We start from the raw sequence: 25,627 nt of genomic DNA, 5'->3' as shown, positions 1-25,627 counted from the left end.
GAAAGGGTTATGTACGGTTGGAGGATGGCTCGACCTGGAGCAAGAGGAGGGTGGCCGTTTTAGGTGGAAAGAAGGTGGAGGTCAAAGATGATATTATGGACGAAGCGAGTGATGTATTTGACTTTATTCCTGAGACAAAGGATGGGTATGGCAGAGGTGAGGCTTGTGGAGGTTCGAGTGAAGTGGATGGGCAACCTGCTTTGGATGGGAAACCTGAATTGGTGTTTCCAGCTGTGGGGGAGGGTAGGTGCATACCAGATGAGGAGCGGGTTGATGGGGGCGTCCTGTAAGACGTTGTGGACGTCCTGTTAAGCTTAGGGATTATGTATGTTAGTGCATTACATTTCTCTCATTCAGTTTCGTTTTCTATAACATAATCTCTTTCATGAAGACGTTTAAGGTATCTGAGGTTAAAAAACATGTTGTAGTGATGATACGCTCAGTGCATGTTAAATTGTTATTGCTGCGGAAATTACCTTTGATGTTTTGTCCTTTATGTTCTGCTGCACTTTTGTTTCTTTGTACATTACCTTGATTGCTTGTAGAAATTACTATGCTTGCACTATTCCTTATTTTACTTTACATTGTAGTTATATAAGGGAAGAGGATATGTTGTAATGGGTTCTTGTGATGGCGCGTGTCGAATGTTGTTCTGTGTTCACGGATCAACACTCCACATGGGCCATTTGGCGTCTTACTGTTCTCCGGAGTGGCTGCCTGCTCTGGGAGTCCAGACAATAAAACTGTTATTCACATACTCCGTGTCTACTTACCTCACCATGCCTCCCCCAGATGCCTCAGGTGAGCTTCCCAGATAACTAAACCCAACCTCCAACTGTCATCTCAACCCAACCTCACCCAAATGTCTCAATCCAACCTGCAGAGGTCTCAACCCAACCTCCTCCAGACATCTCAAACCAACCTTCTCCAGACATCTCAACCTAATCTCTTTTTACTTCACCCCAAGCTCCAATAGACTCCTAGCAACCTCCTTTTGCTTCACACCAACCTCTTTCAAAAAGCCTACCTCCCCTCTCATCTGACTGACTACATCAAACTCCCCCCCTTTCTCTTCAATAGTGTTCTCTCTCCACTCTTCTGCCAAACTCCTGCCTTGCTCTCCAGCTGGCTTCAAACTCCCTTCACCAGCGCTTACTGTAAACACACACACTTCCAGACTGAAAATTAATATCGCCCTGTGACACCTCCCCTGGGGCTGGGCTTTCTGTGAGATTCTGAACCTGTAGATGTGAATGAATGCGAGGCACTGACTGGCTGTGCTTAATGGCTCCGCTTGGGTGTGTTCTTGGTGCCTGGGGCTGTAAAAAGCTGTTAAAGGGCTGATACTCCACTTTGGATTCTACTCCCCTCCCTTGTGCATCTCTTGGCTCCTTGTGGAGTTGTTTTGGTGTAGGGAGCAGGTATTTGTGTTCCCTGGTCGCCCTTCAGGAAGGTAAACATTTCTTTTAAAAATGTAATTGAGCTTTGAAAGCACACTTCATGTCGGAAAACAGTCTCTAAGCACAGGACCGTGATTCAAACCTGTGATGTTCTGTTGTCTTGCTTCCAAGTCAAATGCTTTGGCCCTGAGATATTTTACCTGCACCAGGTAAGCAAAATAAAAGCATCTTCAAGCTTGGCTCTTTTTTTTTTACTTACACTTCTGTTGCAGGGAAATGAACACTGTGTCAATGTCTAAGAATGACTAGTTGTGTGAGAGCTGTAGGCAAATCTGATGACTGTGCAAATTAGGAGTGCGAACGCTGTAGGAAAATATGATGTGCCTCTAATGCAGGTAAGTGCCCCCCCTGTGGCTTGCTCTCCAGAAGTAGGCAGAAACACACTGTAAAGCGTGTGTAGGGAACGTCTGGAATTTAAAATTGTATGTACCCCCTTGCATAGTACTGCATTATAATATTGAGGAGATACTGCAAACTGCCATGCTTAAACATCTGTTTCTTGCTTGTGCAAGGCGAGGCCTCAGGCTTTTCTGCGCTAGACTTTGCAATGAAGGCTCTTTGCCTAGAGTGTAGCTATGCTCACCTTCAGGTCTCTCGCTTCTGACCGGTTTCCCTTTAGGCATATGTAAGCGTGTTTTAGGCTCCCGCATTCTTGGGGAAAGCGGCTTTAGCCGACAAAAGTCATCATATACTGTAAGCGTTCTCGCCTGCCTCAGAGCATGTGCGAATCTTTGAGGAGTATATTCAACTTCACTAAATGTATCAAGTCATGCTGTCCTCCCTGATAACACAGACTAACATGCAAGAAGGCAGCTGGTATGAAAAACCTGTATAGTGGGGCTTTGCTCCCTGCTTGTAAGTTTGTTTCAGTACGATTCCTTGCCCTGTCTGGACCACCATTTCCATTGAAATGCATGTTTTTTGTTGGGTTAATGTTAATGTTAAAGGATATTTGTACTGCACACTATCACCACCGGAGTGGTCCCGTGGCTCTCTGGCGGATCTGAAAAGGAAAGGGGGTGGGAGGTTAATTAGTGGGAACGAGCGGGATAAGTGCAAGAGAGCAGTGATGTGCTGTTGGCAGCTTCAGTTCGGTTAACACAGTTCACGGAGCTTGGGGGTGCTTTCCGGTCAATAGCCGTTGTGTGTATTTGTGCGAAGTTATGTGTGGTTTGTTTTGTGGTTGCGGTGTAGTGATGTTTGTGCAGTTTGTTGTGCTTTAGGGTTGTGGTTGTGTTTGGTTAGAGTTTGAGAGGTGTATGCAGAGGGGTGGAATCGTTAGTGGCCTCGCTATCTAGAAGTGATATGTGCTAAATGTCCACGTTCTTTCTCAATGTAGCGCGTGAATATCTCCGCATTTCTAGCTAGATCCAGCACTGACTAATATTCACAATCCTGTCTATATATGACACATACACAATATTCACAATTATATCACATGTGGCGCTGGCCCACCTTGAAAATCCTGTCTAGATGCGAAGCAAGCTAGCATTCCCAATTCAGTCTAGATGTGGCAATGGCTAACATTCGCTATTCTTCCTAGATGTGGCAGTTGCCGACATTCACAATCCTGTCTAGATGTGACGCAGGCTAATGTTCACAATTCTATCTAAATGTGGTACTTGCTATTATTCACAATTCTGTCTGGGTCCGGCGCAGGCTAATGTTCACAATTCTATCTAAATGTGGCACTTGCTAACATTCACAATCCTATCTAGATGTGACGCAGGCTAATGTTCACAATTCTATCTAAATGTGGCACGTGCTAATATTCACAGTTCTAAGATTGGCACTTGCTAACATGCACAATTCTATCTAAGCCTGGCACTTGCTAACCTTCACAATCCTATCTAGATGCGACGCAGGTTAATGTTCACAATTCTATTTAAGTGTGGCACTAAGAGTGTAAGAGAACAATGCACAGAAGGAGGGGTGTTCTCACTTGCACCGAAGTATCCTACTGGCGTTGGTTTGTTTTGTCCTGTTTGCTAAATTGTCCACCAATCCACCGGAATAGTCAGAGGTAATTTTTCCACGATATGGGGAACTGGATTGTAAGTGTGGATCAAAGTGACAGTGGCTCCACAGGGAAAGAATGTTTCAAGCCACTGGCATTCACACTTGCAGGGTTTAAAAAGGAAACATCCAGGAAGGACACAGGTTGTTTCAATGAAACAGTTGATCTTTATCAGGGCTCCAAATCCTGGGCATTCTAGGCAGAGTATGATAAAGAAAAACACTATACGGACCACAATAAATTGCAAGTGCAAGATGACATCATGGAATAGATTGACGCAAGTTATGAAAAGTGTCCAAGTGGACCAGGGCTGAGGCCCAGTTTTGCAGTGAAAGGGAATGAATAACAAACCTCACAGGGCCCTTGGGCACACCACAAGAAGTCAGAACAGCAAAACTGTGACCGCTAACTTTCCTTTGCACTGTGAATCACCATCAATAAGGAGTGAGACATTGCTCTTTCTGCTGCAAACATTTCTAAATTAGGATGTCTATAATGTTAAAGATGATGTAACTTATATAAGAAAACAAATGCAGCCTACTGAGTCGATTTGACTCTTGGCTGTGCTCATGTAACAAAATGACTACAGCTCTGCAGGAGTTCAGGGATAGGTAGTGGATAAAACAACAACTCAGCCCCACACTCCTACTAAACCAGCAGTGGTCTCAATTAAAAAGACAGGCACAGGCTGACGGGCATATCTCCTTCGTCTCTTTAATTTATCATGGAGTGAGGGCAGGCTATACTTTTCAGGAGGGATGTGTGCTAGCACAGAAGCAGTCCAAACAACAATAAAAGAAGGCCCAACCAAGGTTCTATAAGAATAGGATACTTGAACTACAAATACAAACACACTAATCAAAAACACTATAACATGCCCCTGTAACAGAAGATACAGAAAAGGCAGACCTATAATGTAAGGGGAGACCTTGACAGGTGTACAGGCAATCATTTCAGCAGCAATATCAAATTACTGAGGATGTTTTTTAAAAAGGTGGAGAGTGGGGGCTTACTAGTTACTAGGGCACTTTAAGGCAGTCCAGGGGGGCGGATCCGTGTAATGCTTGTTTTTAGGGCTTGACAGCATTCTAGGTGCTTTAAATGGGTCGAGTCAGCATTCAGATGTTTTGAGTCGGTTTATCCCAATGGATTGTGGTGGTTGAGGCAGTTGAGTCGGCTCTAAACAGCCCAGTGATGCAGTGTGGTCCTTCAGCAGTGATCAGCTTAAATTGGGATAAGAACAGGAAGGCAATGGGTTGAGGCAGCTTAATGAGCTGCAATGATGCGATGCAGTTCATCAGTGGCAATCAGCTAAAAATGTCTGGATGGAGTCCAGGCAGGCAATGTTTCGAGTCAGCGACTCCAATGTGGCAAGTGGCAGTGGCACCTCTGGGTACTTGCAGCGGCTCAAAACGTGTCTCGAAAAGGTCAGGCCAGCTCAAAATCAAAACCAAGCTGAAAAACAGAGCGGTTTCTTGACTTACGAATGCTGGGCAACCCTGTCAAGATCTCCACAGACAAGGTAAATCCTTTATTCTGTGCTTCCAAGCCATGAATGTTTTTAGATAGCAATTGCAGGGTATGTCGTTTCATTGGTACCAGTGGTCTCAGCTTGTAGTCAAACTTGTCCAGAAAGCAGGTCATGCCAAAAGTTCCACTGAGATGGTTGTGGGAAAAGGAGGGCATTTTTCTTGGAAGTCTTTATCTTCACCTCTATGGAAGAGGACTTTGGAGGAGATTGTACCCCTAACAAAGTTCCAGGTGTAATCCTTCAGTAGTCAAAAACATATTCAACAGAGGGGACTGTCTTGCCTCCTGAAAATAGGCACCCTGATGCACCAAATTGGTTCTCTTCTCGCCAGTTCTAAAGAGTCCAATCCTGGTTGATGTTACAGAGTCCTCTGCCTGGTGATGTTAGACCCAGAGTGCTTTATCTGCAGGAAGTGGGGATGGGGAAGAGGACAATTCGGAGCACCAGTAAATCCCAAGATGGTGCAAGTCCTCTCTTGCTGGAAAGTACTCTCCTGGGCTTTGCTACTCTGTCTGCCTACATCGAAGAGTGTCTGTTAATTACCACCTGATGTGATTTCCTTTAGCCTGGCCCTCTCCCTGCCCCAGAGGAGACAATGGCTTTTTCTGGAGCTGAGCCTAAATGGTCTGTTTTGGATAGAACTGTCCCAGACAGTGAATATACAGGAGTCCCTAACAGAACGTTCACTAAAGCAGACAATAAAAATGGCACCAAGAGGTTTTGGTCAGTATAATTGCCATGTCATAACCAGATATGCCCTATATTTAGAATCATCTGCCACCAGGTTCTGGGAGCACACAATTTTAATTTGGGATCAGAGCTACCCATGATTAAAGGTACAGCCGCCTGGCTGTTGGAACTTCTCGAGTTCCATAAGTTAGTTGGCAGGAATACACATGTCCTAAACCAGACCGAAACTGACGCAACACTGCGACCAACTCATGGTCCCTACCTAGAAAAGACTCAAAGCAGGAGGATCCAGCGTTGCCGTTTTAGCCCCCAAGAACTGGAATGTGCTACCACCCGCCCTCAGGAAAGAACCATCAATCTCCTCCTTCCGCAAGGCACTCAAAACACAACTCTTTCAGTAGCCCTCACGATGTCTAGCCCAACCTACAACTGGTTCGCTAGCATCAAATAAGAATGCTGTATCTCGCTATGCTAACTGTTATGATATACTATCTCTGACTATGCTGTAATGCATGTATTAATGTAAATGCAAACGTATCTTCTGCACAAACTAAGTATCCTGTAACAGTGCCACAATGCCCTCGGGCTGCTGGCGCTTCATACATCCAAACTAACTAATAAATAAATAAATAAATGTCACTTTGTAACTGCTAAGTTTCAAAACTAGAAGGCAGCTGCTGAAAGCTGTTAGGCAAGTTCAGCAATTACATATTTACACTATGGCTTCCAGCAAGGGAAATGGGGTCGGATTAGTTGATGTCACTTTCTGAGACAGATTTACCCATATTAAAAAGGAAAAAAGCTCAGGCATTTCAACACAGCTTCCACGAAATACATAATTAAGGAAAAGCCTGGGATAGACAGCCATCTGACATAGCGTTTTTAAGACCATGTGCCATTGTTTTGTTGATAAACATATGGCTCAGTGTTAATCAGGACATTCTTCATCTATTTCTGTTTACATATTTATTATAGCGCTATACGCCAAGGCGCTTTACTAAATTAATGAATTGGTACAATAATTGACATGGTATTGATACTGATATTTTATTTGTATCGCGCTCGTACACGAGTGTTTTAAAGCGTGACGAGGCAAGGGAGAACAAAAAACGATCTTACTAGGCCCGGTGACAGTGAGAACGCGCAAGTGCATGGGAGAGGGAAAGGGGAAAGTGCATGGAATGTTGGAGATGTTGGAGAAATGGAGAGTGCGGAGCAAAGGAAAACAGATACAAAATAAAATAAATAATCAAAGGCAACAAACAGTGGTAGTACAGCCAGCAAGTGGCAAGTGCTGGGTTTAATGCAAAAGGCAGGGTATGACTGAAGTTCAGGAAAAAGGGGGTGGGGGATGTAGGGTTACAGATACAGACCCCAGTACAAGGGATAGCCCAGAGGCAGTGCGGGTGGGTGGCAGGGTGAGCAGGTACCTAGGCCCGGAAGTCAGAGGGTAGGCCAGGTGCAGAGAGAGAGAGAAGATCAGCAGGGGAGAGGGGGGTGAAGACAGAAGCAAAGAGGAAAGTCTTGAGGTCCTTCCGGAACCAGAGATGGTACTCCTCAAGTTTCAGAGTGGCAGGAAGACTGTCCCAGAGGGAGGACCCAGTCGAAGACCACCCCCGGCTAATTTTTTTGAAAAACGACTGACCCTGAGGGAGTTAGAGGTAGTGGAGCAAAGAGCTCGAGAGGGGAGGTATTTACAGAGGGACAGCTGAAGGTATTTTGGACCCATGCCCCAGAAAGCCTTGTGGACAATGCAAAGGGTTTTGAATCTAATCCTTGCATCCACTGTGAGCCAGTGGAGAGATTTCATGGCTGGAGAGATACGATCCCAGGGCTTGAGGCCAAGGGCAAGTCTTGCAGTTTTGTTCTGGATGAGTTGCAAAGGGCAGAGTGTAGATGTAGCTGCAGGTAGATTTAGAAAGAGGCTGTTACAATAGACCAACCTAGAGAGAACATCGGCTCAGGAGACAGTGAGCTTCTGGGGGAAGGAGAGGAAGGAACAAGTTGCTTACCTGTAACTGTTGTTCTCCAGCATGGGGTCTGGCATGAATTCACATGCTCATGAATATAAGATTACATAGCAGTACACACATGCACAACCACGGGAGGTGGCAAAAGGCTCACCATTAAGCAATACATAAACTCAACATTAAGCAACTCTTAACTCCTCACCAGGCCCTTCAGGCGAACAGGTTGCGCAGCACTGCTTGGCCGACCCTGGACTCCTCCCTGGAATCCCAATCGACGCAGTAGAATTTCGTGAAGGTGTGCGTCGACCTCCACGTAGCAGCCCTGCAGATGTCCAGGAGGCGCACACCAGAAACGAACGCCGTGGTATCAGCGATCGCTCTGGTCGAATGGGCTCTCGGACGGCCAGGCAGCGATCGGTTTGCCAACCGGTGACAGTGCATGATACAGCCAGAGAGCCACCTGGAAATGGAAGCCTTCGAGAGAGCCGGAATCTCTCCCACGCGCCGTGCGGAGGTGTTGGCCACAAGAAAAGCTGTTTTCCACGATAGGAACTTCAACGTTGCTGTATGCATAGGCTCGAAAGGAGCCCCAATGAGCCTAGTCAGCACCACGTTGAGCTCCCACGTCGGGGCTGGGGCCTTCACCGGCGGGAATTAGCGGAATAGTCCCTTCATAAATTCCTTCACCAGGCGATGAGACCACAAGGACACCCGTCCTGTTGTCCTGGTGTATCTGGAGATGGCAGCCAGATGTATCTTGATGGAGGCGTGAGCTAGTCCAGCCTTGGCCAACGACAGTAGGTACGGCAGTACTTGAGGGGCCGTAATCCGTAGATGGTTAATCTTCTGTGCCCGGCACCAGACAGAGAACCTCTTCCATTTGTGTCTGTAACACTTGAGAGTTGAGGACGCCCTGGCCTTTGCAAGAACCTCTCTGCAGTCGGCCGGTATATCGTATCCCCCAAACTCTAGTGCTGCAGGAGCCAGGCCTGCAAGTTCAGCGACTTCGGGTCGTGATGAATTATGGCGCCTCCTTCTCTGGAGAGAAGATCCGCGTCCACGGGCAGTTTGACTGGTGGGGACACCGATAAGTCCAGAAGGTCCGGGAACCAGCTCTGTCTCAGCCACGCCGGTGCGAAGAGGATCATCCTGCACGGGACCTCTTGAGCTGGTTGACGAGCCGGAGTAGCAGTGGCAACGGCAGGAAGGCATAGAGGAACAGGTTGTCCCAGGGGAATGAGAAAGCATTGCCCATGCTTCTTGGTTGGGGGATCCTGCTGGCGAACCTCTGGCACTTGGAGTTCGTCGCCGTCGCGAAGAGATCGACCTGGGGTCTGCCCCACAGCCTGAAGAGTCGATCCACTTGATCCTGGCGCAGCTCCCACTCGTGGCACAAGCGCAGGTCCCTGCTGAGTGAGTCGGCGATGGTGTTCTTTATCCCTGCCAGATGAAAAGGTACCAGAAACATCCCCTGGTCGACGGCCCAGTGCCACAGATCCTGGGATTCCTTGGACTTGGCTGGGGATCTGGTTCCACCCTGCTAACCTGATGTAGAACATTGTGGTGGTGTTGTCGGTGAAGATCCTCACCACCTTGCCCTTGAGGGACGGAAGAAAGGACCTGAGGGCCCAAAACACTGCGCGGAGCTCCAAAATGTTGATATGAAGTTTTTCCTCTGGGAGCCAAAGGCCTCTCGCGTGGAGATTTCCGGTATGCGCTCCCCACCCTTCCAGGGAGGCATCCGCCATCACCGTTACCTGGTGAGCTGGGGTCTGAAAGTCTGCGCCCGCCGTCAGATGAGTGCGGGTGCCCCACCACCGGATCGCTCGTCGGAAGGTCTCCTTGAGCGGTATCCTGTCCTCGAAGCCGCTCGTCGCCTGGATCCAGCATGCGTCGAGGAACTCCTGCAGTGGACGCATCCGAAGTCTGCACAGGCGTACCAGATAGATGCAGGAGGACATCATCCCGAGAAGGGATTTGATGGATCTTACCCTGGCTACGTCCGTGGCTAGCAGGCATTGCACCTTGCCCAGAATGGCTTTCGTCCTTTAGTCGGACGGCGAGGCCAGCCGTCCCACTTTGTCGAGCTTGGCTCCCAGAAACAGGGTGACCTGTGAAGGGACCAGGTGGGATTTGGGAAAGTTGATGGAGAACCCCAGGTCCGTGAGTAGCTGGGCAGTCCTCGCTGTGTGTTCTACGGCGAGCTCCCTTGTCCTTGCTCGGATGAGCCAGTCGTCCAGGTAGGGATAGACGTGGATCCCTTGTAGGCGTAGCCACGCCGCCACCGGTGCTTGGCACTTGGTGAATACCCTGGGTGCCGACTTTAATCCGAATGGGAGGGCCTTGAACTGGTAGTGCTGTCCTTGGACCATGAACCTGAAGAACTTCCGGTGTCCTTTTAGAATGGGGATTTGGAAGTAGGCATCCTCCAAGTCCAACGACGACAGGAAATCGTCCTCCTCCAGCTGCCCCAGCACGTGCTGGAGGGTGACCATCCAGAACTTCTGAGCCTTGATGTACTTGTTCAGTCGTCGCAGGTCCAGGATGGGACTCCAACCTCCTGTCTTCTTTACGAGAAAGTATCTTGAGTAGACCTCGGAGCCCCGAAGTCTCTTTGGGACGAGCTCGATGGCACCTTTCTTGAGCATCTGTAACGCTCACCTGATTCCCGTAGAGGCGCCGGTCTTGACTGGGCGTTTACCGTATCTTCAAAGGTGATGTGTAACACACGGCTGGCTCTTTGGGCTGGACCTCTGTGCACTGTATGTCTGACTCGAAGGGTAAGATGTCTGCAGATAGAAAATATGGGATTAAGGAACTGGGTTATTGAATGTCTCTCTCTTCTTCCCTTTCTCTTCTCCTGTAAAACCCTAAAGGTTAACGCTCTCACCTTAGGTAAGTGAATGCCGTGCTCTCCATCTGCCTCGGGGCAGGGTGCTGTAACCAGTTTCTTCACTGGATAAGGGGAGCAGGCCTCTTGACTTCAGAGGACTGCTGTCCGTCGTTTACTGCACAAACAGTAAGTTTCGAGTAATTCTAATGTCTTTAAAGTCTTTAGTAATGATGTTTCTTGTTTTGCAGGGTTCCGGCGATGGCAGATGACGGGCTGAAGTGAGTTGAAGATGGAGCCCGTGTGATGAATAGAAGCGCCTGGAAGCACGTAAGTAAGCGCTTGTTGCCTGCTTCACGATGCGCTCTAACTGTCTTTTTATTTTGCAGGTACAAGTTCGGAGCGGCTGCAAGGTGCCGGAATACCCACTGGGTTAGATGTGGAAAGGAGTAATGGCACGTGAGTATTAAAGTTCCCCAATGTCTTTAAACGCACCTTGTTTTGTCTTTCAGATGCGGGATGCAGCGCCGAAGGCCTCCGGAGCGTGCGAAGAGTTGGTAAGCTTTTGTCTTTCAGATGCCGGAATGCAGTGTGAAGACCTCCGGAGCGCACGAAGAGTAGGTAAGCCTTTGTCTTTCAGATGCCGGAATACAGCGCGAGGCGTTGGTGACAGCCGATGGACCAGGTAAGTGAAGAGCTGTCACTGAAGACCGTAATGCTAACCTGTTCTTTCTTGTCTTCATAGGTGTTGCTGAAGACTGGATTCAGGATGGTAAGCCTTTTTCCTTAGGCCCAGGATCAGATGCAGAAGACACAATGAGCGTTCTGCTGCAGAGGATGCAGAATAACGCAAAGCAAGATTCATCCATCGGGTGTGGTTTAAATAGCCTCCTGTAGTGCTTAGGCGTCTCCTTCCACAGCCACGCCTAGGTAAGAAAAGAGTTTCTGCTTTCCAGAAGAGTTCCAGTGTTCTGAATCTAGGGAGTGGCTCCTGCCCCACCCAACAGGAAAAGTAGTTCCAAACAGAAGAGGATCAGAGGCTCAACTGGCAGGCAAGTAAGCAGCATGGTCTGCTGCAGGTAGGTCCACCCAAGCATTATGAGCCCGGCGCTTCCAGCGCTGAGACTGGGCATATTTATGAGCCTGGTGCCACTGGCGCCAGGACTGGGTCCAAAAGGTCCCAATTGGGACTGGTTGGCACTCGGAACCTGGGTTATGGATCTGCTTCCAAGGAGTTGGGAAAACCCTGACCTTTTGGAAGCAGAGATCATGACAGTATCGCCCTTACCTCCAGCAGCAGCTGGGGTACGTGGTTTTCCTTCCTGGCCACGGGTGGCACGCGAGGGCACTTCTTTAGAAACTCGAGGGCGTGCCCCTGTGCCAGGCTATCCAGCACCCAACGGTCGGTGGAGATGGACTCCCACACAGTGACGAACTTCGCCAGCCGGCCTCCCACCGGGGTGCTTCGGTCGGGGCCCAATGCCACGGTCGGTTCAGTCCTGTTTCGAGGCCGCCTTGACCTCCCTGGCGACGACGGCGGGAACCTCCAGACTTGTCCCGTCCTCTATAGGCCTCCTGCGACGAGGAACGGGTCGCTTGACAGTAGGTAGAGGAGCCGCTGCCGGAACCTTTGGAGGCCCTTTGCTTGCCTCCGGTGTTCCGAAAGGACGGCCGTCATTGCTGGAGAACTCCTTGGGCCCGGGCTGTCTCCGTGTCCGTTTTGATGGTTTGCAGGGACTCATTGACTGTCTTCCCAAACAGGTTGTTCACGTCGAAGAGCATGTCCAACACCTTGGATGTACGTCCTGGCGGAAATCCGTCGCCTTCAGCCATCCGTGCCGACTGAGGCAAACACTGTTGCCCAACTGGCAGAAACCGGTGTCAGCGATGTCCGTCGCCACCGTTATGGCCTGGTCCGACGCCACCCCGCCATCTTGCAGGATTTCCAGGGCTTCTGCCTTCTTGTCGTCCGGCAGGAAGTCGAACAAGGGAGTGATCTTATACCAAAGTTCCCTGTCGTAACGGGCAACGATAGCCAGGGCGTTGGCCGCCTTAATCATCATCGCCGCCGACGTGATGACTCGTCGTCCCATCGCGTCAAGCTTCTTTCCCTCGCCGTCCGGAGGTGAAGTCGATGTCGATGCCCCCCCGCCTTCTTTCCCGTGTCCGTGCCATCCCCGCGGACCGTGGACGGGGAGGAGGGTTGAGCAGGCCTCAAGGGCTGGAAGGGTGCAGGAGGATGTATTGTTCTCCTCTTGGGTGGTGGACTTCCCGACGGCCATGCCCCTGGCTCCTCCGTCGGGCCTGGTTCCGGCTCCCCCGTCGGGGGTAAAGGCAATCTAGTCCTTATTTCAGAGCATCAGGATTGTATTGCCATCAAAATGGCTGCCGAGTTGTCCTGCGGCACTGGCTGCGACGGGTGCGACGGTTGGTCTGGGGTCCCGTCGACGCCGCCGTCGCTTCCGTCATCCCCCTCGTCGGGATCCCTCTCGACAGGCTGGTCCTCCTCCATGCCCGCGTCATGGCTCTCAGGGGCTTCGACAAGTTCCTCCTCGGAGGTTGTGTCTGAATCCACGACGGCCACTGGCCCCCCCCTTTCTCCGTCGGGGCTTTCGTGGGGGTTCTTTCGATGGGCTTGAAAGATGCCTCCCTCCGAGGTGGCAGGGAGACTCTGGGCCCCGAGGCCGCTACCACAGGTGTAACCTCCGCAGGCTGTGCCAGGGTTGCCGCAACCTCCTCGATAGAGGCCTTGGCTGGGTGAATCAAGGCCTTAGTCACTGACTGCGTGCTTGTGGCCTTCAACTTGGGGGAGGGCTCCCCGCCTCGCTCCCCCCCCTCAGCCGAAATCTTCGAGATCGACCGGGGCCTCTCCAGAAGCTTGGCCGGGTTCTCTGATTTCCTCTTACCCAAGCCAAAGCGTTGGCTCATGGTCGATGGCGCTGGGGAGGATGCTCCCTGCCTGGCAGCCGAGGAGCCCGACCGTTCGGTGCTCCCGGTGCCCGCGGACTCGTGGTGCTTAGCCTTCTGTTGGGCCCCCGTCGCTGGGACGCCCTCACAGGACTTAGTAGACCGCTCGGATTTCTTCTTTTTCTTCTCACCTGACGGGCTCTTTCCCTCCAGCCAGTTGGCGAGACGAAGATGGCAGTCCCTCATGGTCCGCTCCAACATGTTCCCGCAAAACGCACAGTCCTCCTCCACGTGCGTTTTGTCCTTGTGAAGACAGTAGAGGCATAAGGAATGCTAGTCTTCCTTGAACACGTTCTGCAATTGGCATCCAGTGCAGGTCCTGAACAGCTTCCCGGGCGTCGAGGTCCCTTTCTCCTGGGCCATGTCCGGGGTAGGACTCAGAAACTTCTGGAATCCTCGAAGAGCGTCGTTCGACGAAATCTTCACCCTCGAGGGGCATAGAAACTTCCAAAACGGGTCCCTGTAAAGACGGTGGAGCTTGAGGCTCAATTTAACCAAAAAATGAGAAATTCTCTTTGAAAAAGAACGAAAACGCAGTAAAGCTCGAGAGCTACAGCACAAGGACTCCCAACACTTGAACGTGCGGTAAAAATCTGAGGATGGCTGCCGGAGACGGGGCTTAGGGAGAGCGCAGTCATTGGCTGTGGGCAGTATGACCCAGAGATCAGTGATTGGTTACTACTAGGAAAGACAGATCAGAAACGAAACTGATACTGATTTTTTTCTGTACTGAGGATTCTCAGCCTGATGACGGGGAATATTCATGAGCATGTGAATCCATGCCAGACCCCATGCTGGAGAAAGGCAGAGTACCCCTGAGGAGGTGCAGTAGGAGGTTTGACTTTTTAGAGACATCAGATGTGGGCAGAGAAGGAAAGCATGGAATCAAAGATGACCCCGAGGTTCTTAGCCTCGCAGGTGGGGGTAGGAGGGCCCAGGGAGGCTGACCAGAGAGTGAGGGGAAGGTAAGGTGAAGGTGTGCCGATGAAGAGGATTTCCATCTTGCTGGCATTCAGGCAGAGATTGTTGGCGGCACACCAATCCTGAATGGCAGATAGGCAATCAAAGATGAGAGGAGGTGGCCGAGGGAAGCCTGAAAATGAGTTCAGTTTCGCCAGCATAGCACTGGAGGTTTGAGCAGAAAATGGCAATGCGGTGGGCAAGAGTATTGTTTGAAGAACCAGGGCGAGATGTTAGACCCCTGGGGAACACCACAGGTAGAAAGGTAGATGAAATGAAGGACCCAAGTTGGACCTGGGAGGGTCAGAGAGGAACGAGGTCAGCCAGGCCAGAGCCTGATTGGTGATACCCATGTTGTCATGGAGATGGTTCAGCAGGATGGTAGGGTTGACCGTGTCGAAGGCAGAAGAGAGATCGAGTAGGATGAGGACATAAGGAATGTTAGAGTCAAGGTTGGGGAGCAGATCTTCATGGATGTTCAGCAGAGCAGATTCCGTGCTTCTGGCAGCTCTAAAGCTAGAGTGATGGTCGTGTAGACAGCCAACAGAATCAGAATGAAGGTTAAGCTGAGAGATGGCTAGCTTTTCCAGGAGTTTGCCCAGAAAAGGAGCAATGGAAATTGGGCGATAGTTACCCGGACAAGAAGGATCAGCTGTGGGTTTCTTGAGAAGAGGTTGCACAATAGAGTTCTTCAGAGGGGAGGGAAAGGCTACTGAGGCAAACGAGAGGTTGCAGAAATCGGCAAGGACTGGAGCGAGGGTATCAATGTGGTCCTTGATTTTTTTAGAGGAACAGGGATGAACCTGTTTTGACGAGGCTTTCATAGATCGGACTTGTTTAGCGACCTCGTCAGGGGAGAAAAGAGGAAAGGATGAGAAAGAGGGTGGGGGGTGGCTGAAGGAGGGTCAGAGTTCACAGAAGGAGAGGGGAGATGAGGGGCAAGGGAGGAGAGGGCGGACAAGATGTGCTGGGTTTTTTAGATGAAGTGAGAGGCAAGGGCATTGCAAAGCGTCTGGGAGACGACAGGAGGGGTAGAGACTGCAGCAAGTTTGGCCAGCTCCTTGCAGATTTTAAAGAGTTTGGCTGAGTTGTTTGATGCCATAGAGACACAGGTTTGGATGTGGGCTCTCTTCTTGGTGTAGACAGAGTCCGTATTGCCTTTGGAGCAGACGACAGGCCAGTTTGTCAGAGGATGAACAAGAAGCCCTCCATTTTCTCTCAGCCGCCCTACACTTACGTTTAAGAGTTGATAGGTCAGAGTCATACCAAGAATTGCACTTGGCTTTGGGCTTCAAATGGATCCTCATGGCAGGGGCAAGAGCATCAAGAGCATCAGAGATAGAAAAGTAGAGCAAAGACAGGGCTGTGTCAGGATGCGAGTCAGCCAGAGGTGGAGGGGGGGAGGGAGAAGAGAAGGTGGCGGTGAAAGCCTCAACTGACACACGCTTCATGGGCCAGATGCCCAGAAGGCAGATGGCAGTGTTGGGGTAGACTTGGCCTGGGGGGAAGAGAGGGAGAGATGAGAGGAGTGAGTGAACGCTCCAGGAGAGAGGAAATAAATGGTAGGAATAAACAACAGGATAGAACAGAAGAAAAGAAAAGTAAACCAACAAAGACAAACATTAATTGAAGGGTTCATGTGAACAGTAAAAATGAAAGTCAAGCAACAAATTGATGAGTTGCAAGACATATACCAGATCAACTCCAACCAAATGCCATCAAATGGGAGGTCATACAGTCTAAAAGGTCCAGCGCCTATCCAGGCACAAACCAAATACTTTAAAATGCATAATAAGTCAGGAAAGATCAACTAAAATCCCGCACGTAGCCCCAACTAGGCTATCCTACTACGATGCAAAGTTTAAAAGTCAGGCTGCCAAACCAGCATCTAGAGGCCAAGACGTAGCATTCACGCCACCTCCTCCACAAAGTGTTGCTGCCAAGGATGCGGACACCACCAGCAAACATCTGTGGAACACTCCATTGACCTCACCAGATAATCCTGGAGGAGCAACGCCCATTAGGCGGGGAATGGGTGCGACTGCTGTAGCAGTCTGCTGCCCAGGATATACCGCCACAGCTAAGCGCATCACCCATCACAAATTCTCATTGCAGTTGCCTCCTCCCAGTGCTGCACACTAGAAGATCCTCTTCCTCGTTCACATAAGGTATGCATCATCCCAAGGTCTGCATCCGACCCTGGAGCCCATCTGGAGGCTGATGCCTGGAATATACACACACTGCCATGACCGCACTGGCGGTCAGAGTAAATGACTCACCAGCTTGCTGCATTCCGTTTGCTACCTCTCTAACAATCAGTACAGTTTGTACTGTAAGAATGTCTTTTCATGAAGCTGCTACCTCTCCTGTGTACGATTATTCCATGTGGAATACTAGTAAAACAAGTTGGGAAGGTAGTTTTCAGCCCAAGGACACTGATGCGATCTTGGGCTTTTCTTGAGTGCCCTAATTCATAGATCTCCACAGCAACAAGGCTGGCAACCCAACTGTACTCCAAATATTCGTATAACATTAAAAGCTCCAAAGGGCTAATTACAACTTCTCATTGCACAGTCGGCTTGTTTTCTCATCAGGTGAGAGCATTAAAAAAATTAACTGGTGCCCTTCCTTGATCCAGGAGATGGGAATTGAACATTAGTGACCCTTGCATGTGAAACCTACTCTTTGGAACCTCCGGTGTGTAAGATCTAAAAATAAAACTGTGATTCTAGAGCTGTCAGCTGAAGGAGATGGCTGCCTGAGAGCTCTGCTCTGCTCTAGTCAGATGCAGCTTCAATTGAGATGGCTGATCCAGCTTCCTCCAGACGGTCCAGGCAGGGGGGGTGAATCTCCTGAACCTCATGAAAGAAATACCCAACCATCCAAGAGAGTTAAGGAAGACTGCCTGATTGCCTGTAGAGCTGAAGAACAATCTGCTGAAGATTACTTGACAGAAATTATGGATGTTGTTTTATCTATTGGGAAAATTAAACAGACTGATTTGGAAATGAAGAATGATCAAGCCCTGGTTAAAAAGATGACAGAGGTTTTGGAAACCAGAGTCTCTGACTCTGATGTTCGCCTTCATGCTCTGGAGGAGAAGGTCTCTCAGCTGACCCTGTGCCTGGATGCAGCTCAGACAAAGATCTCCAGCAGGAAAATTACTCTAGACGGTTACACGTGAGAATAACTGGTTTTCCTGAAGGTACTGAAAAAACGTTGCCTAAATTATTGAAACTACAACCTGGAGAAATATTGGAAATTGAGAGGGCACACTGTACCTTGGTTCCTAAACTTGCACTTGGTCAAACCCACAGAGCTTTTCTTGTGAAATTGCTTAGATTCCCCTCTAAGGAACCCCTGCTGAAGAAAGCAAGGGAATTGGGTGAACTGATGTGGAATTACCATAAGAGAATGTTTTTTAATGGTTATAGCAGTGATGTTGCTGCTCAGAGGAAACTCTTTATGGACTCAAAACGACTAGCGAGGGAGAGGCATCTTGCCCATTATATGATTTACCCAGCATCTTCAAGGTATTTGTGGATGGGATAACTCATACCTTTGCTGATCACCGTAAGGCAATGAGCTTTTTAAATACTCCTAATGTGGGGGAAAAAAAGGAAAACATCCCCTTGCAAAATTGAAAAACTCCTAACTACTTAGTGCGACCTTAATTTATTTCCACTATGGAAAGATTAGTACTTTTGTTTTATTTTCATAAGTCTTTTTCCATGTAAGAAAATGTTGCATCATTTGTTTTTTTAAAGACTGTTGCCGTTATAGAAACAGTTGAATATCTTCAATGACACGAGCCTTGGATGACTCATACATAATATGGCCTTTCCTCTAGCGGTTCGCCTCAATGCTTCCAGCCCGGCTGTTTACAAAATGCCGTGGGGAATTGTGGGCCATCTTTTAGTAAAGACGTGAGGCTGCCGTTAATGCGGATTGAGCCACGGGAGGACCGCATGGTCTGCACCGGTTGCGTGACCAGCACGTTGAGGGCGCGTTACTCAGATGAGACCCCGAACTGCAGGCCTGCAGGGAGGGAACACATGCTGGTGAATATTGGGGAACTGCATGTACGCGGACTGAATGCTCGCTGTCTATAGCTGCGCTTTGTGAGTGTGGGCAAAACCCTTAAATGTCCCATTCCGTCTGCGCCGCAACAAAATCAACCTTACTTCCGGCAGTGGAACGTGTTTTGTAAACACTGTGCAGTGCTAATGAAAGCATAACGCTATGGAGGAAACGAAAGTGGACACCTGACCCATGATAGTTGAACTCGTGCGGCGGCGGGTCGCAGGAGGACCTATGCCAACTGGACCACCAGGGTTACTAAGCTCTTCTCTGGACAGGAGCGTAGAGTCTCCAGGTTCTTTCCAGCCATTCCTGCATCTCGACTAGATTTGCGTGTTTTGATCCCATTCCTGCCACGGACGTCTGCAAGTACCGGTGCCCTTTGGCACTTCTTAATAACTCATCTGTCAAGAGTAAACGTTTCTTCGCTGTCCCTCCCGAAGTGTGTCCAAGTTTGCCTTCAAAATGTGTTAACTATAACGAAGAGTACACGCTAAGACCTCCGCTATGGCGAGCACTTATACTGCATTCGGATTAAGCAAACAAAGGCTAACGTTGCACGTGCTCTCGGTTTTTCACTACCACGTTTTTAATGCACAAGTTCTCATACATATTTAAATCTGAATCTACTGGTTTACGATGGCTGCTTTAATGTGTTTCACACACTAAGTGCTTCTTACAATCTCAGCAGCTTAGAAAACACATAGTACAGAGTGAAACTTTCTTTCTTTCTTTAAATTAGAGTAGGCGTGGACGGACCCACGCAGGCGCTTCCCCATCCAATTGGATGATGTGCACCTATCCACCATTCAGCATTCAACCCACGTAAAACTCACAATTCCTCCCACCGCCCTGTCTGCCTCACAAAATCCAACATCACACTACTCCTCCTTCTGCCACTCACCCCATCACCTCCCAACAAAGCCTTCCCACTCAACTCAGCCACACCCTGCGCAGTCAATCGAACCCTCATCAATTCTCTCTCTACAGCATGTCTCTCACACCTAAACAGAAAATGTTCCACAGTCTCAGGCACTCCACACACCGCACAATCCCTCGATTCTCGCTTCCCTACTCTAAACAGAGTGAAACATATTGCGAATGTGTGATAGTGGCCTAGTGAACATGTGGGCAGGTCATTCCAATGATGTGGATCCCCGAGTTCTTTCATTCAGAAATGTAGGCAGATAAGAAAGGGACTTCTGAACTTGATGTTGTACATGCCGGCTGCTTCAGGCAGAGTTCAATTTGCTGGAGAGCTGAATATGGGAAACTACAAGGAGGCTGACTTGGAATACACTGGCCCAGATCTAAGAAAGCTTCTCAGAGTCACACATGCACGCAAACAGATGGCTATGAATTGAGATTGGATCTGAGGGGGGGATACTGGGTGTGGCTGTGGGATGAGTGGGCTGGGCCTGTAGGGTTGGCATTGGTGTCATAGGAACCCTCAGGTAAGCAAGAAACTAGTCAATAACATTGCAGTAGAACAGAAAAGTAATGATTTGTGCTAATGCCTTCTTCGCCGTACTACGTGGCAGAGTTTCATCTTTCATGACAACAAGGCTGTTTCTGTTGGATAGTGGTGATGGATTGTATTTGATGGCGGGTTATTCTGGAATTGCAGAGGCAGGTATCGTGGTTGGGCTGCAGCTTGGCTACACATGTATCTGGCTCATGCAGTGGGGCGGTGGGACCTGGAACCTCTACTGGCGACTGGAGCCTGATGTTTGGATTAGGCGAGGGGTTACTGAGCCCATCATGCGGTCTATCATGTATTGTAGCCATTCGTAACTGGCATGTTGGATGGTTGGGAGTTCCCTGTAACACTACACGCGATGAATGCAGATCCTCTTCAGGTGCTTTGGGGGTTACACCAGGGAAACTGGGAATGGAAGGGTGCAGCTCCCAGAGCGTGCCTCTGTGGTCTTGGATTGGACCTGGTCTTATAGCTGCGGGGGGATAGCGGGCCATGATCTTAAGAGTTCTGGACTTGGGGTTGTCCTTTGCTTGTGGACTTTTCCAACCGGAGGGAATCTGTTCTTTAAGTGATGTGTGTGCAGGGGTACTCTGTAGAGATGGCTCTGCGGCCTTAGGATTACAAGACTGGGAGGGAAAGTGTAGTGAGTCATGACCGGACTTGTTAAATCTGAAATATATGTCCTAACCTCTTGCATCCTTGAGCGGTGCGCAGTCTACCGCCACCACTGCCTTTGTGTTCACAGCAGGGGGGCCTGCCATTTGCGGGTGCTGTACTTGCAAACTAGTAAACATAATTGCTTAGTTATTTGCGTTTCATAGAAAATGTGGGGTGCACTCTCAAACATTGGACATCACAACCTGATAAAAAATGTAGCTGAAGAGCTGATTTTCGGAATATGCAACCCTTTTGTCAATATTGTCAAAATCTGCACTAAAAATAGTGATTTGTGATTCTGGGCAGCAAGCCTTTACTGCAGCCTTAAAATCACTCATAGTTCTTGGGGAGGGCGTTTTAAAACTGTTCAGGAGTCTGTAATGTGCTCCAATTATTAGACATTTAATGCGTCAGATTCATTCCTTCTCGTCATTGATAGGGAGCGTTGGAGGTGTAGGAATGAGAGCTGGGAGGGGAGGGTGAGAGTCGACACGGACGATCTTACGGGGTTGTGTACAGAGTTACTAAACCTGTCTGCATTTTTAAATGCGCCTTAATACTGTACCATGCTGATATGACATTTGAACATATTTTACAATTCTACGTTTTATAAGATAACAGACTAAATATGGGGCTGAGAAGCTATGTGTTGTCTTTCTGCAGCCCTTTTGCCCATGTCCTGGAATCTACTTACTCTGAATTATTTCTTTCTTTGTACATTTTTGAATAGTTTACCTCTCTTAGTCTTGTCTTCTTCCTATACTTTCTCTAATCTTTCTTGTATGTTCCTTTCTTGTTTTTTTTTTATTCCTACGAGGGAACTGTTTTCCAAATTTCTGTTGAAAGTATTATAGATTGGTCTTTTGCTTGTCACTACGCTTTGATGGGACCAAGACTCCAATGGGGTAGAGACCGTAGAACATTTATTAGATGCTTTAGTCCAATACCATATCTGTTTTCTTTGTTCATTTTATTTAAATGAATGGCTGAGAATTTGAAGATGGTGAGCTGGAATGTAAAGTGAATTAACAGTCCGATAACGAGAAAAAAGGTTCTTACTTTTTAAATCGAAATAAGCCTGATGTTGTCCTGCTTCAGGAGACTCACCTTCAACAGGGCAGGGCAGAGTACATTTTAAAATCTGTTTTTGTGAATGAGTACTCGATCACTTTTGTTAGTAATTCAAGGGGTGTTGCTGGAGAATATTTGTTTAATAATAATTAATATCTATACCCCAAACGTTGTGCAATCAGATTTCTTTGGTAGAATGGACTATAACCTGATGAACATGGGAGACAGCGCAATTCTGATAGGCAGTGATTTTAACACCACCCCATATAAAGTATTAGACAAATCAGAGTGATCACAGTCTTATGCGGAGGAGAAGGCTAGGAAGAGCCTTGTGCAATTCATGCAAGTCTGAGACCTACACGATATATGGTGTGACATGAACCCAGGCAAGAGGCAATACAGTTTTTGTTCTATTCCACACAACACACCCTCTCAGATTGATTATTCCTTAGTGTGTAACTATCTTTACGGTGCTGTGAAGACTTCAGGGATGGGAGAAATGGCGATTTCAGATCACGTGTGTGTCTTTCTAGAGTTGGGTAAGTCTCTGGGAGATGTGAGGAATAGTAGACAATGGAGGCTTGATACCCGGCTGCTGTCTGATGAAGACTTTGTTAAGCAAATGTGTTCCGAGATTTCACTTTTTATGAGAGACAACGTAGGCCCGGTTAACAATTTAGGAATAATCTGGGATGCTCTGAAGGAGCATTTACGTGCCAAGATAATTAGTTATGCTTTGTAAAAAAAAAAAGAAAGCTGAGGCTGTGTATATAAAAGCAGAATCTATTTGTAAGCGCAGTACAGAAGTTCATAATAACTTCCCATCTGGTGTGACTCTGTCCGCCATGTTGAAAGCCAAATGCGCTCTAGACAGTAGCATACATGCAAAGGCGGAAAAAGATGAGAAATGAGGACATTTGCGACGTTTTTTTAGGAAGTTTGATGCGTCCTTTTATTGTGACGAGGGAAGTATAGAAGTGGAGGAAATGACAGGATTCGAAGACCAGTGCCCAAACCCAAAACTATGTAATGATGACGTGCTCTCCTTAGATAGGGAAATAACAGTACATGAGATTACAGACGCAATAAATCTTTTAGCCCCTGGAAAATGTTCAGGACCAGATGGTTTCCCAATTGAATTTTACGTGACATTTTGCTCCTTGCTAGCACCATTCTTAGTAGACCTCATCAGAGAGATCATCACCACTGAACAAGTGGCTGATTCCATGCGAGCAGCAATAATATCAGTGCTCCCCAAACCGGGTAAGAGCCAACTGATGTGTGGTAATTATATACCAATTTCTCTTTTGAATGCTGACATCAAACTTCTAGCTAAAATCTTTGCGGTAAGGATCAATCCTCTGCTCCCACAATTTATTCATCAGAATCAGACAGGCTTCATTATGGGTAGTAACAGTTATGACAATTTAAGGGAGCTTTCGGATGTTATATTTATGAAGAATGACTCTCTAGAACCCTACTCTGCTGTCAGTATTGACGCAGAAAAACATTTGATAGACTTAGTTGGGGTTATTTGCGACAAGTGCTAACTAAAGTGAATTGCGGCCCACGTTTTCTGAAGCTGTTTGCTGCCCTCTATAAAGAGGCGAAAGCCAGGGTTGCAGCGAATGGTGGTCTATCTGATAGTTTTCAAATCAGTCGGGGAACTAGGTAGGGATGCCCGTGGTCAGCATTTTTGTTTGCTCCATTTATGGAACCATTAGCAATAGCAATAAGGGAGAACCCTAATATCAGGGGTATCCAAGTGGGTAGTATCACTTCTAAGGTTCTTCTTTACGTGGATGATCTCCTGCTTTTGATTTCAGATCCTGAAGCTTCCTTCAAAGAATTGATCTCAACTTTGACTACGGTAGAATCTCAGATTAGAAAATGTGTGTCCAAAACATTAGCCTTTGCAATTTCAAGTTCATACCACAGAGGTCTCTTTGGAATTGGGCGGGAGAGTTGGGCGGAAAATGAATTTCAGTATCTAGGTATACAGATATCAAGGAACAAACTGTTTATTGGCAATCAATATTCAGAAAAAACCTTGCAGAGATAACTATGCTATGCTTGAAATGGAAAAGATGAAATCTTACGTTGTGGGGGGAAAGAATTGTAATTAAGACGACTCTGGCTCCTAAGTTAAATTATGTGTTCAGTATGCTACCGTTGCTTTTAACAGGGGACCTGACTTGTGACAAAGTTCTGCAAACATATCTGTGGGGCGAGGGAGAGAAGGCTAGGATTCCAATGGACATGCTTGTGAAACCGGTACGCTTGGGTGGTTTTGGTTTTCCTGACATTGCTTCTTATTATAGAGCATTCTCTTTGCTAACCTTACATTTTTGGTTAAGGAAATATGTTGTTAACACCCCGAATTGGGTAAGTATAGAGAAGAGTGTGGTCCGACCAATCTCCGTGGACTGTCTGCTCAGTATGCAAAAAAGAATGGCACCGGGTAAATCCACCCCATTTATCAGACATATTCTGAAGAATTGGAAAAAGTGCTGTTTAGATCCTGGGACAAAATATCTGCTGAGTTCCATTGCCTCGATTTGGTGGAACCAAGCGGTACGATTTAATAACCGTAGTTTCATGGTCTTCCTGGCAGTCTGCTGGTATCTGCCGCATGTGCATGATGGTGCTTCGATGCTCACATTAGATTTTCTTAAATTCAAATATAAGCTTGGTGCCTTGGATTGGTCAATCTCGCGTACTCTGAGGTTTTTGGGAACGTGCTTACACCTACCTTACCTCGCGCATGACATCCCTCCGTAAATGCATCTTTAAAGGAGCGCTCCACTTTTAGACACTACTATATATAAGATACTGATGGAAACGAGCAATAATGCTGACCGGAACAGGGTAAGGCTTTATGGTCTCTAGAGTTAGGTTCCGAATTCTTAGAAAGGGATTGGAGTCGAATCGATGATGTAGTGCAAACTCATGCAAGTAGACACATGTTGGAATTGCAAATTAGAATACTTGCACATGTTTTGGTCTTGTGTAAAAGTTGCAGGTTTTTGGGAAGAGGTTTTCCAGCGAATGAAGCTTGTATTAGATTCAGCACTCCCTCGTTCTCCTTGTCTGTGTTCATTAGCACTGTCCCCCGTGGGTATTCAGTTATCTGAAGATGAGCTTTTCTTTTTTTGGTCCTATAGAGTGTTTCTGATAGCAAAGAAGCAGATTCTGAAGTATTGGAAGAGTGATGTCAGACCACAATTGATGATTGGCTACATGATCTAACAATTCTTTCGAATAAAGGAAAGATAAGCTATTGGATATTGAAAAGAATAGACAAGTATTCTGCAATTTGGAATGCCTTTAACAAATTTTACGTGTGAATGCCCTCTAACCACTTTTTTTCTCTCTTCTTCCTCTTTACCCCTCTCCTCTCCCTTTGTGTCTCTCCTTCACCTCCCTTTTATCCCTGTAAATATTGTACAATAAAGTTGAGTTTAAATTAGTTACATGTTTCCCGTGTTATTTATTGATGTTATATTGTATCATTTTTGACTTTTATTATAAAACTCTAGTAAAGAATGTTAAAAAAATAAAAATAAAATAGCAGTCGTTGACAGTGAATAGCATTCTCAAGAGTGTGTGCTGCCCCCTATCGCCAATCGCATTGGAACTTTTGGCTGTGAGGATAAAATGAGACAGAGCAACTGGGTATTCATTATGGAGAACCCTGTCAAAAAGTCTGGCTTTATGCCGATGATATGTTGTTAGTGGTCCAGAATGTGGAGTCTTCCATCCCAGCGTTAATTGACCAAATTGACATTTTTCACAAAGTTTCTGGTTATAAAATCAATTGGTCGAAATCCGAGGCACTGCCAGCATCGAAATCATGCTCGGCCGTGACATTGAAGAATTTTGCCTTTAATTGGTGTTCGGACAAGATGCGCTAC

General features: G+C 47.6%; 1 protein-coding gene and 1 long non-coding RNA gene across 3 annotated transcripts in view; one reads left to right on the top strand and one right to left on the bottom strand.

Annotated features, from left to right (window-relative positions):
• XPNPEP3 (X-prolyl aminopeptidase 3) overlaps positions 1-25,627 on the bottom strand; it is a 653,628-nt gene that overhangs the window by 20,854 nt on the left and 607,147 nt on the right. The window lies entirely within an intron of this gene.
• LOC138582786 (uncharacterized) overlaps positions 18,327-25,627 on the top strand; it is a 171,676-nt gene continuing 164,375 nt past the window's right edge. Inside the window, exon 1 of the long non-coding RNA XR_011305078.1 lies at positions 18,327-18,486. This is a non-coding gene — a long non-coding RNA (uncharacterized lncRNA). The remainder of the gene's footprint in view (positions 18,487-25,627) is intronic.

The sequence above is a fragment of the Ambystoma mexicanum genome, chromosome 3q, assembly GCF_040938575.1.
Source record: "Ambystoma mexicanum isolate Mex_15411 chromosome 3q, UKY_AmexF1_1, whole genome shotgun sequence".
Lineage (NCBI taxonomy): Eukaryota > Metazoa > Chordata > Amphibia > Caudata > Ambystomatidae > Ambystoma > Ambystoma mexicanum.
This window is presented reverse-complemented; position numbering and strand designations above follow the sequence as displayed.